Source organism: Triturus cristatus, chromosome 11, assembly GCF_964204655.1.
Source record: "Triturus cristatus chromosome 11, aTriCri1.1, whole genome shotgun sequence".
In the NCBI taxonomy this organism is placed as follows: domain Eukaryota; kingdom Metazoa; phylum Chordata; class Amphibia; order Caudata; family Salamandridae; genus Triturus; species Triturus cristatus.
In genome coordinates, this window is record NC_140594.1 from 677,785,739 (window position 1) to 677,799,357 (window position 13,619).

A 13,619-nucleotide genomic window follows, 5' to 3' on the forward strand; every position below is an offset into this window, starting at 1 on the left:
TTGTGCAAAACAGCCATGCATTCTCATGCGTTACATTGATGTCTTTCTGCGACTAAGGTTGTTTTACGCCTCCTCATGCCTTGCTAAAATTGATATTAATAATACACAAGTTATTTTTTAACTTTCATTCAATCAGGGTTTTGTACAGTGCACTACTCCCCCCGTTAGGGTCACAAGGTGTTGAGTGTGTTGTTTTTTTGGGGGGGGGGCTGTGAGCAGCTTCTTTGTGATTATTCGAAGTGCAAGGTCTTGAGGTCCTTTTTGAATTTGTGTTGTTTTTTACTATGGTGGATTTGGAGTTCATTCCAAGTCTTGTCTACGAGGTAGGAGAAGGATCTTCTATTTGCTCTGGTCCTGTGGAAACTAGGGACGGTGGTTTTTTCGAGGTCAGTTGAAAGGAGGTTTCTGTGGGGGTGGAGGTGGAAGGAGGTTTGGTCATTCAGCTATTGTGGTCCGTTGTTATGGAGGGCTTTGGAGGCATGTGTGAGCACCTTGAAGGTTATTCTTCTTTCTATGGGGAGCCAGTGGATGTCATGGAGGTTTTTGTTAATGTGGTTGTGTTTTGAAATTTTTTAGTATGAGTCTGCCTGTGCATGCTAGACAGTCTGTAGTTAGTGGAGGAGTTTTATCTTGATTACCAGCTGAGAGTGTTGCCATAGTCCATTCGGCTTGTGATGAGTGCATGTGTTAGGTTTTTTCAGGAGTCAGTGGGATCCACTTGAATCTTTTGCAAAGTATGCCTAGGTTTTTGAACCATGCAGAGGATACGGTGTTGATCTGGCAATTCATTGTGAGTGAAGAGTCGAGTATGATGCCGAAGTTGCGTGTGTGTTCTTTTGGTGTGGGTGGTTTTCTAAAGGCCGGTGGCCACCAGGTGTTGTCCCATGCGTAGGGGGTGCAGCATAATATTTTGACTTCTGTATTCTCCGCGTTGAGCTTCAGCCAACTCTTGCTCATCCAGGTTGCGATGGCTTTCATCCCTTCTTTGAAATTGTTCCTGGTGATGTCAACTTACTTGGTGAGTGTGAGGATGAACTGGCTGTCATTGTTGTACAAGAACATTTTTAGTTTTTGGTTTCTGACGATGGTCGTGATGGTGGCTATGTAGACGTTGAAGAGTGTGGGGCTGACGGAGGATTCTTGTGGTACTCCACATCTGATATCTTTTGTTTCTGAGAGGAAGGGCAGGATTTGTATTCTCTGTGTTCTTCCTTAGAGGAAATATCGTATATAGTCGAATGCTTTTTCCTATATGTTGGCATCATGGAGCATGTTGACTAGTGAGCGGTTCGATATGGTTTTGAAGACTGCTGATAAGTCCAGGAGGATGAGGTCTGCTGTGTGGCTTTGGTTGAGGAGCCTGCTTGTATCATTAGTGTCAGTGATGAGGCTGTTCTCGTTGCTGTTGTTGTTGTGTAATCTGGATTGAGAGGTGTCTAGGATGTTTTTTTTCCCTATCAAATGTGGTAGCTTGGTGTTGACGGCATGTTTGATGAATTTTTGCGGTGAAAGAGAGCACAAACATGGGCCTTAATTTTTTTGAATTTGTTGGTTCTGCGGCGGGCTTGTTTTAGTATGGGTGTGACTTATGCGTTCTTCCAGTTCTCAGGGAATGTAGCGGTCTCAAGGGAGCATGTTCATAGTTTGTCAAAGGTTGGGTTCGATGGCAGTGTCGGCTCTGTGGAAATTGTGCGTCTGGCCGGGGACAGTAGGTGCTCTGGACTGAATGCTCTTCATTGTCTTTAAGGTGTTTTCTGTGGTGAGAAGTCCCCATGTGAGAAGGGTCAGGTGGATGGCGTAATTGGCGGTGTGGGTTTGAGGCGCTTTTGTCGTCTTGGTTCTCAAGGTTGTCTTAGAGAATTTTGAGCTTGAGCTTAAAGAAGGAGCTGACTTTGTTGCAGCGGTTTTGGGAGTGATGGATATCAGATTTTTCCCTATTGTGTTTTGCGAATTCCTGTATGATGGCGAAGACTTCCTTGGAGTTTTGGTCGTTGGAGAGGATTCTGTCCGGGATGAAGTTTTTCTATGTCTATTTGATAATTGTTGACTTAGTGGTGTGCTGTGATAGCTGCTTTGTATGCGGAGTGTCAATCTGGTGTTTTGCTCTCTTCTTCCCCAGTCTTCGGCATGAGTGCTTAGATTCCCCTAGATCCATTTCGAACCATTTGGCTTTCTTTTTGTGTTGTCTCTTGGTCTTCTGGATGGGGCGAGGGTGTTGGCACATTTGGCGATCCATTTGTAGAGTTTGCTTGCCGCTATATTGCTATCTGTTGTAGTTGGGTGAGGAGTTCAGGTGTTCTCCGTAGACTTTGTAACTGGTTCCGTTTTGGGTGCGGAATGTGCGTTTTGACATTGAATAAATATGTGCAGGACTGTCCATTTGCCTTTTAAGTTAGAAAGTAGTCTTTTACGGCTGATTACATTTTGACAACTCTATACTGTTTGTCACGTTATTTCAATAATGATTAAAAAAGCAAAAAATTTTACTACTCTTTCCATAGACAAATATTATGATGTAGACAATATTTTTTCCGAATTTCTTTGTTCCATAAACTGTTGTAATACATTTTTATTTTGAGAGTTTCTGTCCATATTTTTTACATAAACTAATATTGGGAGTTTACTAGCCCCTATTCTTTATGGTGGTTTGCTGTAGAGTTATTAAGTTAAGACCAACTGTTCAGTCATCTGCCTCGCTAAATTCATTTTCCTTTATTATTTTTTTTAGTATCGAAATACTTAGTAAATTTAAACCATAAACTTTGCAAAGGACATAAATAACCTAACACATACATTAAAAATAAATTGTAATATTTGTTGGCCATCATGATCAAACCATATAATTTCCTCTTTATGAAACAAATTTAAAATGTTACTAACACTCCTTTTTTTTTAGTAATGAGCCTTTATGTAAAGTTTCGGTAATAAGCCTAAAATTCAGAAAAAATGTATTCTAAACATATATCTTGCATGAGACATACACAATACGTCATGTACCTACATATCTAAAAATACATATCAATCCTAAACAGATATTTTTATTTTTTAATTGAGCAGCACATAAAAATGTACTATAAAGTTAATTCAGTGTTTTTTAAATAAAATGCCAGTATGCAAGGTTAGGGTGACAGGCCTGGAAAAGATATATCACGTGCAAATACTACATAGAGGAAAGCCTATTATTCAAATTCATGCCGAGAAATGAGGGGTGTGCAGGGTGTTCGGAGATACTGCTACAAGTTTTACGAGATAATACTATTGTGTTCATGCGTTTATGCTTATTGCACTAAAAGTGTGAAACCTCTGCGAGCATTCCTAAATGAAGTTATATTGATAGATAGAAAAATGGAATAGTTGGCAGGTTAATATGAGGCGCCAAGAATGGCTATCCAATCAGCATATTTCACATTGTGAAAAGCATATTGTTGAAATTACTTTTTGTAAAAAAAGGGGTTGGGGGGTATGGTAACACTGGTATAAGCATACCAACTGACTTGATTGTGTTTATGCATTTATCCTGATTGCACTTAAAGTGCTAAACATCTGCAAATACAATTAAATTGACTTTTCATTGGGACACGGTTTAAAGGGATAGGCATCAACTTAAGTCTGTTTCCCTAGCAGCTGTCAATGCATAGCGAAGCACCCCATAAGTTCCTGTCATGAAACCTTTTTATTACTAAATTGGGCACCATCGTTAAAATTTAGTATCTAACCCATCTAAAATATTGGATAAATTTCCGTGGTTAGATTAACAGGCCAAAGACTATGCAATGTGTAAATCTTACATAGAAGATACCCTATTTTGCAAATTCATGTCCGGAAAATGGGGTATGTTGATGTTGGTACAGGTTTTCAGAGCTCAGGTAATCGTGTTAATGCTTTTTCGCAAATTGCATTGAAAGTGCTAAACATCTGCGAGCAGACATTTTTTAATGATATCTGTCTTGATGGGTTAGACAGCAGCTTATGACCATTTTTCTAGCAGTCTGTTCATGCATGGATTTCTATTGGCGCCTCTTTGTATCAGCCCCCCAGCACCATCAATGTCAGAGCCTTTACACCAACCATGGTTTTAAAAAAGCCCAGCAACTGTACTATTCTAATGTTTAGCATTGTCCTTCTTGCCTCCAATTAATCCATCATTGTGTTTCTACAGTTCCTGACTCCTTGCTTCTTAAACTCCTTTCTTAACAAACTTCTTCTCTGTGTTGCCGTAGCAGGACAGATTGCCCTTTTGTATACCCACCAGGGTTCTAACAAATATTTTTTCATTTCTGCTTAGTCAAGTACTGTTTTGATAGGCCCATTGTTCTCTGATTTCCACTGCTTGCCTTGCAGCATACCATCTTATTTTTTTATTACATTTTGTATGGCGACAGCCAGCTGTTTTATAAATAGTTTTATTTGAAATATTAGTCATTCCCTGTAGCATAACTTGTTTAATCTTAGTCCCAATTATTCAAATTTAAGGACTATTCAGGAGCTTTCATTCCTACCCTCAATAAACTTGTTCACCCTGCCCTTTTTTTTGTAGTCATCTATTTGGTTTTGGATAGGTATATTTGAAGACACCAGTCATGCCAAAATGTATTACAACTATCTATCACGTTTTGCAGTATACTTCTTGTTTTGGACAACCACAACATGTCCTTATGAAAGAAGATGTATGGTTTTTTGAACTACTGCCAAGCAAGATCTAATCTTTGAAACAATTTTATTACCAAGCAATACAGTTGGTATTGAATTTGAGGAAGAACTTTGAGCCATGGAGGCATACCTTGCGTAGTTACCTTTACTTTCTAACTTATAAAGCGTCCGAAACCCCAGTTTATCTCTGCACTACGGAAGTGCAACTGTTAGCAAGGAGAAGAGCTTTCTGACAGCTAAATTTAGGTGTTTTCACAATAGTAAATAGTCTAGGCATTTCAGAATGGGACTGGGAATTGTTTTCCAGTAGGAGACGGGCTCGGTAATAAAAGGCATTCCAACCAGTGCAGGTTTTTTCAAAACGAGGTTCCCAAAGTTTGGACATAGAGCCGAACGGAGTGTTTTGGATTGCAGTTAACGGGTAAGCCCAACTGCTAGGTAGCTAGGGCCACTGCCATTAAGTGCTTTGTGAACAATGCAGCAGAATTTAAATTTCATCTGCTTGTCTATTGGCAACCAGTGTAATCCTTTAATTTGGGGGAGAGATGCGTTCCGAGCGGGAGAGATGGCAACAAAGCGGGCCGCTGTTTTTTAAACCACCTGAACTCTATCAAGGGAGGACTTGTTAGCTTATATCAGAAGACCATTGCAGTAGTCTAGGCGGCTAATTACTAATGCTTGGAGAAGTGTTTTACGCACATTCATAGTGAGAAGAGGGAAAACCCTCAGTAAAAGGCTTAGTACATGGAATAATGCGACTGCAGGGGTATGGACGTGCTCCTTCATATTAATTTTCTTGTCCATTATTACCCTCAATTTTTTTATCATTGTTTTATGAGCCGTTGCGGCACACATTTAAGTGGTCCACCATGCTGGAGAACAGAGCAGAGGGACATCTCTTCGAATACCATTATCCTTGTTTTCCCTGCATTTAACTGCAGGAAGGTGTTCATCATCCTAGCATCATGCCTTTTGAAAAGGTCAACTAGATGTTGGGAGTGTTTTTTTCTAAAGCCCCTAAAACCTGGGTGGCATCAGGGTCTGATATTGGAATCAAGCCTTGTTCCCTTACTCTATCTGCCAGAGTTGCCACCTACATTTTAAACAATCTTGGCCTAATACAGGATCCCTGTGGTTCTCCTTCGCTAAAATCAAGGTTAGAGATTTAAAGGCACCTTCCTTGATGGTTAGGGTGCTGTGACTTAGAAAACATGATAACCACTGAAAGGCTAGACCGTGGATTTCGATCTCCCTCAGTCTTTTGAGCAGAATGCAATGGGATATTTTGTCAAATGCCACTGACAAATCCAGCAGCACCAGTAGTGCTGCTTGTCCGATGTCCAGCGAATGTCTTAAGTTGACAATAACGGCAATCAGTGCGGTCTCTATTAAACCTAGGACGAACCCCACACTGGGAAGTGTTGCGGCTAACTGGTACTTCAATGTACTCGGTGAGGTGTTTATTACTGTGTTTCACCAAGACTTTACACAAATACGGTAACCAAGAGATAGTGCGTTAATTACATTGATCATCCTGCGAAGCATTATGTTTCTTCTAAACAGTGATTATTTGTGCGGCCTTCTATCTGGATTGCAAATGGCCCTTGCTCAAGTAGAGATTAAGGATTGAGTAGCTGGACGGGGACAAATGTTTATTCAGTAATGAATATACTTTAGCTGGAAGAATGTCCTGAGGGTAACCTTACTTTATCTTTTCCTTTAAAGTTTCCACATTATCAGATGTAATTGGGTGGGAAGCCTTCCTTAAGAATTCACATTAGGTGAAAGTGAGGGTTGGTGGATAGAAATATCAATCAACAGGTCCCTCACTTTAGATTATTTTGTAATAAATAATCTAAATTTCCATAAAAAAGTGATTGGCTATCTTATCACTGAGTTCTTGTCATGGGGTACTTCATTGTGACATGCTTCATGATTTGGGAACGAGTTGTGAATGCAATTGAGCTCTTTAGAGGAATTCCCCGCATGACAAATTTGCGACTTAATGTATGCTTTACACGAATTCTCTAGGTTATGATATTGGTCTGTACAGATCTTGTTCCTAAATTTTGTTATTTGCGTCATGGGCGACACGCCAGCGTCTTTTCATCTTCTTCCAAAGGCTTTTTTCCTTCCTTTGATCAGTAGAGAACCATGCTGCATGCATGCTTCATGTCAAATTGGAGCATGCTTTGAAAGTGGCCAATCGATCTACTTTTGCTTCTACTGTGGTCTGGTAATTATCATAACCTTCCTCATTGTTTTTTAATGTTACTTTGACATTGGCCTGGAAGGTGTCTGCGAAGGGATCTTGCGTCATTTTATTCCATTGTCTTTGAAGGCTTCATGAGGTTTTGCTGGAAGCAGGAGTGGCCTTAGAACCTTTGCTTTGAAAAATAAGTGGTGAATGATCAGACCATGTAAGAGGACAGAAGGCCTCACAACCGATGTTATGAGAGTTGGTCAGAATTAGATCTATAGTATGACTTGCAAGATGTGTGGAAGATGTGTGGGCTTTACATAGATCATCTCTAGTCCTAAGGCAGTTAAGTCCGATAAAACCATTGCGGTATCCGCAGTGCTGTTAATCTCGGTAGGTATATAGAAGTCTCCTACAAGTAAGAAGTGTTTAGTTGAGATAATATGAGGGGCAATTAGTTCCATAAGTAGTGGCTAGAAATCCTGAAGGGGGTCCTGTGGGACGTTATGTATGTGCACCTTTCCAACAGAAGTTGGATTGAAAATTGATTTAAAAAAAAAAAAAGAAAAATGATTTTTATTTCATTCGCACTACACTGTTCAAGTATGGATACATTCGTAGAGTCTTTATGAGCAATGGTTATACCTACGACGATCTTGTACTGCACATCAAGTCATTGTATATGTTAGCCATCGGATTTTTCCACCTTAATAGTGGTGATGGAGCTAGGTTTCGCACAGGTTTTCGTTCAGTAAACCTATTTTGTTGTTCCTTGAACAAATCAATTCCCAGATTTTTATAGCATGCTTGGTCAATGATATAACATTTGCCAGAAACCAGTATCGGCTACTCTTCCTAATAGAGGTGTTTGGGGGTGAGGTAAGTTGTTAAGGTACGCATTTCAGTGTCTCTTACCAGGGTTCGGTATCAAAGAGTACAATTGTTCATGTCTCAATTCTGTGCTATGGATTTTGCATTTTCTACATGCTATGGGTCCCTTCTCCTCTGCGAGGGTTTTGGAGGAACATTTTGAAGGGCTTGCCCATCTTAGTGCAATAAGCTATTTGCTTGTGTAATTAAATTTCTGGTGCCTGCTAACCCCTGGTTTGGAAGTAGCATGGTTCCTGGATCCTGGAAACAGCTGTGCATTGACGGGCGCTGAAGGGCTTCCCTTTGGCACGCTGGTGTCACACCCGCTGTGCATCGGGCATGGCTTTGGTTTAATTAGACATGGGTGGCAGCTAGACTGCTGCCCGGTGACTCCACGTACATCTTGGTTTACACTAAAGCCTTGTGTTACTTTTTTTAAGGCTACACCATAATTAGAGAACAATCCCCTCAGCGATTAGCCTAATCAAGTACAGTCCCAATGAGCAACTCCTATAAATTCCCTTGGTGGACCTTACTTAATATGGCGCTCAGTTAAACAAACGCCACATAACTATTTCACTTTGTCACTCCCACCTTCCTCCATTTCACTTGAAAAAACTTGAAGGCATCATCAATGTCATTAACCTTGTCCATAATTTTCCAGTAGAACTTGAAGCTTCTGGCGGTCCTCACAACAGTCCAACAACTGCTCAAGTATTGTATTTCGGAAAATGTGCACAAAATTGTCTATTAACCATTGCATTGTAAGTTTCTGGTTCACATCTGCGTTGTTCATTTATGTTTTTGTTCTTAGACTTTTCATTTTTTTAGCATAACCTTTTTCGCCGGTCTACAAGTACAACTCCATGTAATGATAAATGTTTACTGTGCTTTTTCTAATTGCCACAAAGCATGTTAATTGTGAAACTGTGCACCCTCTTTAAAGACTTGCTGTTGTTATGCTGAAAAATACTAAGGTTCCGATTCCGATCCTGTAAAACCCGGGTACGAATGGTCGTACGGAGCGTATTCTCCATACGACTCGTACCCGGGAAATCCTCCTTACAAAGCAGCAAGTACGATTCGTACAGAAATACCATTTCCGTCCGAATCGTAAAAAACTACGTGCGGCGAAAAAATACTAGGCCTGGGCGGTAAATTCCGTTCCGTTCGCGGAATTTGCGGAATTTGGGTAATTTCGCGTTCCGCGGAGAACGCGAAATTGCCCAAAAATCTGCGTTCCGCGACTTCGCGAAATTTTTTGCTTGTTCGCGTTCTCAATATGCGTGTTCGCGAGATATTTCACCCCGAGCACGCAATCAGCGATCGCGAACAGGAAAAAAGTATCGCGAACAAGCAATTCCGCGTGTTCGCGGAATTTCTGCGTGTTCGCGGAGATTTTTTACCGTTTCACGGAGATTTGCGTAACGCGATTGCGCAAATTCCGCCCACCCCTAAAAAATACCCACAATTCCGCTCTGGGACATCGCGTGCGTGATGTCCGGACGGAGTCAGGCAGCGTTTTACGGACCAGCAAGTACGATTCGTGCCTACGTCACTCCGCACGGCTCATTTTTTACGGCAGCCAAAAACTCCCGGGAAATTGAGGACGACGCGAAGAAGGAGCACCGGTACGCGACGGACAGCCATGGACCCCATCCTAAGTGTCATCCCGGACCTCCTAGCCTACAACCTGGTGCACTGAAACCCCCGCGCACGCCGCAGAAGGTCAGAACAACACCCAGGGGCAAAGGGGGGGGAGGGGCAGAAAACATAACCCCTACCCAATTTACAAAAAATATATCCTGTACATACATTACCTCCAGGGTCTGGTCACTTCGGGGGGCATGTCCACCAATCCCTGCGTACCGCCACAACAGAAGTGGACGTCTACGCCTACCCGTCACCACTACAATGGTGGGACGGACCGTACCCACGCTCTGAGGGCGTGGGTACGGTCCGTACCACCATTGTAGTGGTGATGTAGGGGTACGCGTGGTACAGACCGTACCCACGCCCTCAGAGCATGGGTACGGTCTGTACCACCATTGTAGTGGTGATGTAGGGGTACGTGTGGTATGGACCGTACCCGCACCCTCAGAGTGTGGGTACGGTCCGTATCACCATTGTAGTGGTGATGTAGGGGTACGCATGGTACAGACCGTTCAGGTGGACAAAGACATGTGAGGTGTGGGTGCAGAGGACTCCCAGCAGTGGACAGAGACATGTGAGGGGTGGGTGCCTATCACTGCCAGCAGTGGACAGAGACATGTGAGGGGTGGGTGCAGAGTACTCCCAGCAGTGGACAGAGACATGGGGGTGGATGCAGAGGACTCCCAGCAGTGGACAGAGACATGTGAGGGCTGGGTGCCTATCACTCCCAGCAGTGGACAGAGACATGTGAGGGGTTGGTGCCTATCACTCCCAGCAGTGGACAGAGACATGGGGGTGGGTGCAGAGGACTCCCAGCAGTGGACAGAGACATGGGGGTGGGTGCAGAGGACTCCCAGCAGTGGAAAGAGACATGGGGGTGAGTGCAGAGGACTCCCAGCAGTGGACAGAGACATGGGGGTGGGTGCAGAGGACTCCCAGCAGTGGACAGAGACATGGGGGTGGGTGCAGAGGACTCCCAGCATTGGACAGAGACATGGGGGTGGGTGCCTATCACTCCCATCAGTGGACAGAGACATGTGAGGGGTGGGTGCCTATCACTCCCAGCAGTGGACAGAGACATGTGAGGGATGGGTGCAGAGGAATACCAGCAGTGGACAGAGACATGTGAGGGGTGGGTGCAGAGGAATACCAGCATTGGACAGAGACATGTGAGGGGTGGGTGCCTATCACTCCCAGCAGTGGACAGAGACATGTGAGGGGAGGGTGCAGAGGAATACCAGCAGTGGACAGAGACATGTGAGGGGTGGGTGCCTATCACTGCCAGCAGTGGACAGAGACATGTGAGGGGTGGGTGCAGAGTACTCCCAGCAGTGGACAGAGACATGGGGGTGGGTGCAGAAGACTCCCAGCAGTGGACAGAGACATGGGGATGGGTGCAGAGGACTCCCAGCAGTGGACAGAGACATGGGGTGGGTGCCTATCACTCCCAGCAGTGGACAGAGACATGTGAGGGGTGGGTGCCTATCACTCCCAGCAGTGGACAGAGACATGTGAGGGGTGGGTGCAGAGGAACACCAGCAGTGGACAGAGACATGTGAGGGGTGGGTGCCTATCACTCACAGCAGTGGACAGAGACATGGGGGTGGGTGCCTATCACTCCCAGCAGTGGACAGAGACATGTGAGGGGTGGGTGCCTATCACTCCCAGCAGTGGACAGAGACATGTGAGGGGTGGGTGCAGAGGAACACCAGCAGTGGACAGAGACATGTGAGGGGTGGGTGCCTATCACTCACAGCAGTGGACAGAGACATGGGGGTGGGTGCCTATCACTCCCAGCAGTGGACAGAGACATGTGAGGGGTGGGTGCCTATCACTCCCAGCAGTGGACAGAGACATGTGAGGGGTGGGTGCAGAGGAATACCAGTTGTGGACAGAGACATGTGAGGGGTGGGTGTCTATCACTCCCAGCAGTAGACAGAGACATGGGGTGGGTGCCTATCACTCCCAGCAGTGGACAGAGACATGTGAGGGGTGGGTGCCTATCACTCCCAGCAGTGGACAGAGACATGTGAGGGGTGGGTGCCTATCACTCCCAGCAGTAGACATAGACATGGGGGTGGGTGCTTATCACTCCCAGCAGTGGACAGAGACATGGGGGTGTGTACATCATTATCAGATGACCACAACTCCATGGGTGTATGTACGCATCCCTAATTTTCGACTATGTTGATAGTGCCATAACAACACATCACTGACAGCAGTGTCCCACTCCCATGAGGATGGATGTCTTTCCCCCACTGCATGACACACCACATGTGGGTGTGAGGACAAATGACACATGCATACCCACCCCTGGCGGATGCAGCACAATACATACACAGAGATCATGCCACAAGACTGTATAGTCATGTCAATGCCTACTAAACTAAGAGAGCCAAAGGGAACACACACTGTCACGCACATCCCAGGACTGATAGGAATGTACAGGTGCTGGGACAGCCACCAAGATGTTGTCTCTCATGGAAGGAATAGGGTGGAATTCCCACAGATACAATGCCCACAATTGTCAGTCAGGTGCCCAAATTCCCTGCAGAACAAGTACCATATGTGTGCTAGGATGGGATTACACACATGCTTAGTGCGGAAAAGGGAGAATTTCTCCCTGAAGGCATGGCAACATACTCAATACACAAGTACAGTGACTAGCAAGGATGGCACAGGCAATGCAGTCGGAGACATTGCTGAGCAGGCATGGCCATGGTTGAAGGGATCCGTCACCAACAAAGGGAATGTATATACAGGTCAGCACAACAATTGTGCAACTCTCTGCAGGGAAGATGTCAGGTGCCACGGAGGAAGGGACACTCCTTGGTACAATGTCTCAAAAAACAAATAACACACACGACCAAAGATCCTTTGCAGAGACCTTGTGATGGCACGCAGATCCCATGGGCCACCTCATGACCATCAGACTCGAACCTTTGCCCGAAACATAACACATTACCACAACCCCAACTCCTGGAGCATCAGCACCAACATCAATACCTGAAATGCAATAGTGTTCAAAGTCAAAAGAAAATGCTTTAATCAGCATAAGATAATATATTTTTCAACAACACTATATACAAAGGCCAATGGCCAGTCCAGAATAGAAGTCCTTGGGGGGACACATGGGCACGTGTCTCCCCTAGCTTGCCTGCACATTAGAACCCTCAGGTTCGTCGACTGGGGGGGGGGCATCATGTGGGGAAGGACCAGGCACCGCAGGGACAGGAGGTGTAAGGGTAGGTGTGGTGGGTGCAGAGCTGGATGCCTCCACCACAGGGAGTGGGACAGCGCCAAAGGTGGAGGAGGGCTCGGCACTGCACACTTCTGCAAGGGCGTCCAGAGTATCTCCTGCACCGGAAGAAACCACAAGCACAAAGGAGGGGGGGTCAGAGGGATGGGGTGCAGCGCTACTAGGGGAGCGGGTGGACAGGAGGGGGGATCAACTCCCCTACCCGGGGAGTGCCTTGCCCGTTTGTGGGCTGGTGACCCAGTGGGGCTTAGGCCCAGCACAGCCAAGTAGCTCTTCTTGTCTGACTGTGTGGCAGGGGAGCCAAGGGGAGTGCCTTTGGAGGGACTGGGTAGTGAGGCATGCGGACTCAGACTGTGGCTGCGTGTATGCCTGTGTGCCCCAGACCCAGTGGGTGTGCCTTTATACCCCTGAGTGTGCGTGCCAGGAGGTGTGTGCTTGCCCTTACGTGTTTGTGTGCTGCCTGTGTCTGGTGGGGTGCGTGCTTGGGAATGTCTGGGTGTGCATGGGACAGGCATGGGAGTGTGGATGGTGCAGGGGTAGGGGGGAGACAAAGCGCTGCAGGAGACTCACTGCTGCCGTCAGTGAAGAGTCCATGGACCTCAGCAACATCCGTTGGTCAGACATCGCTGCTGACATGCCCTCCATGAACGACACCATCTGTGTCAGCAGTGTGGTGTGGCCATGGAGGACATTCAGCATCGATGTCTGGCCAACCTGCAACTGCCGCTGAATGTCCACAGACTCTGCAGTGAGGGCAGCAGGGGTGACAGGGGCAGGGGGTGCGGTGCCTGGCACAAAGGAGACATGGTGGTGCCCTGCACAGACAGAAGGGACCGGAGCAACTGGGAGGGCGGTGATGGGAATGGAGGAGGCGGTGACAGATGTTGTGCTACTGCCAGGTGTTGTAGCAGCCTCCGCCCCCTCGAGGAGTTCAGCCTCGGACCCGTCAGCATCGTAGTCGGTGTCACCACCAGACAGGTCCTCCGC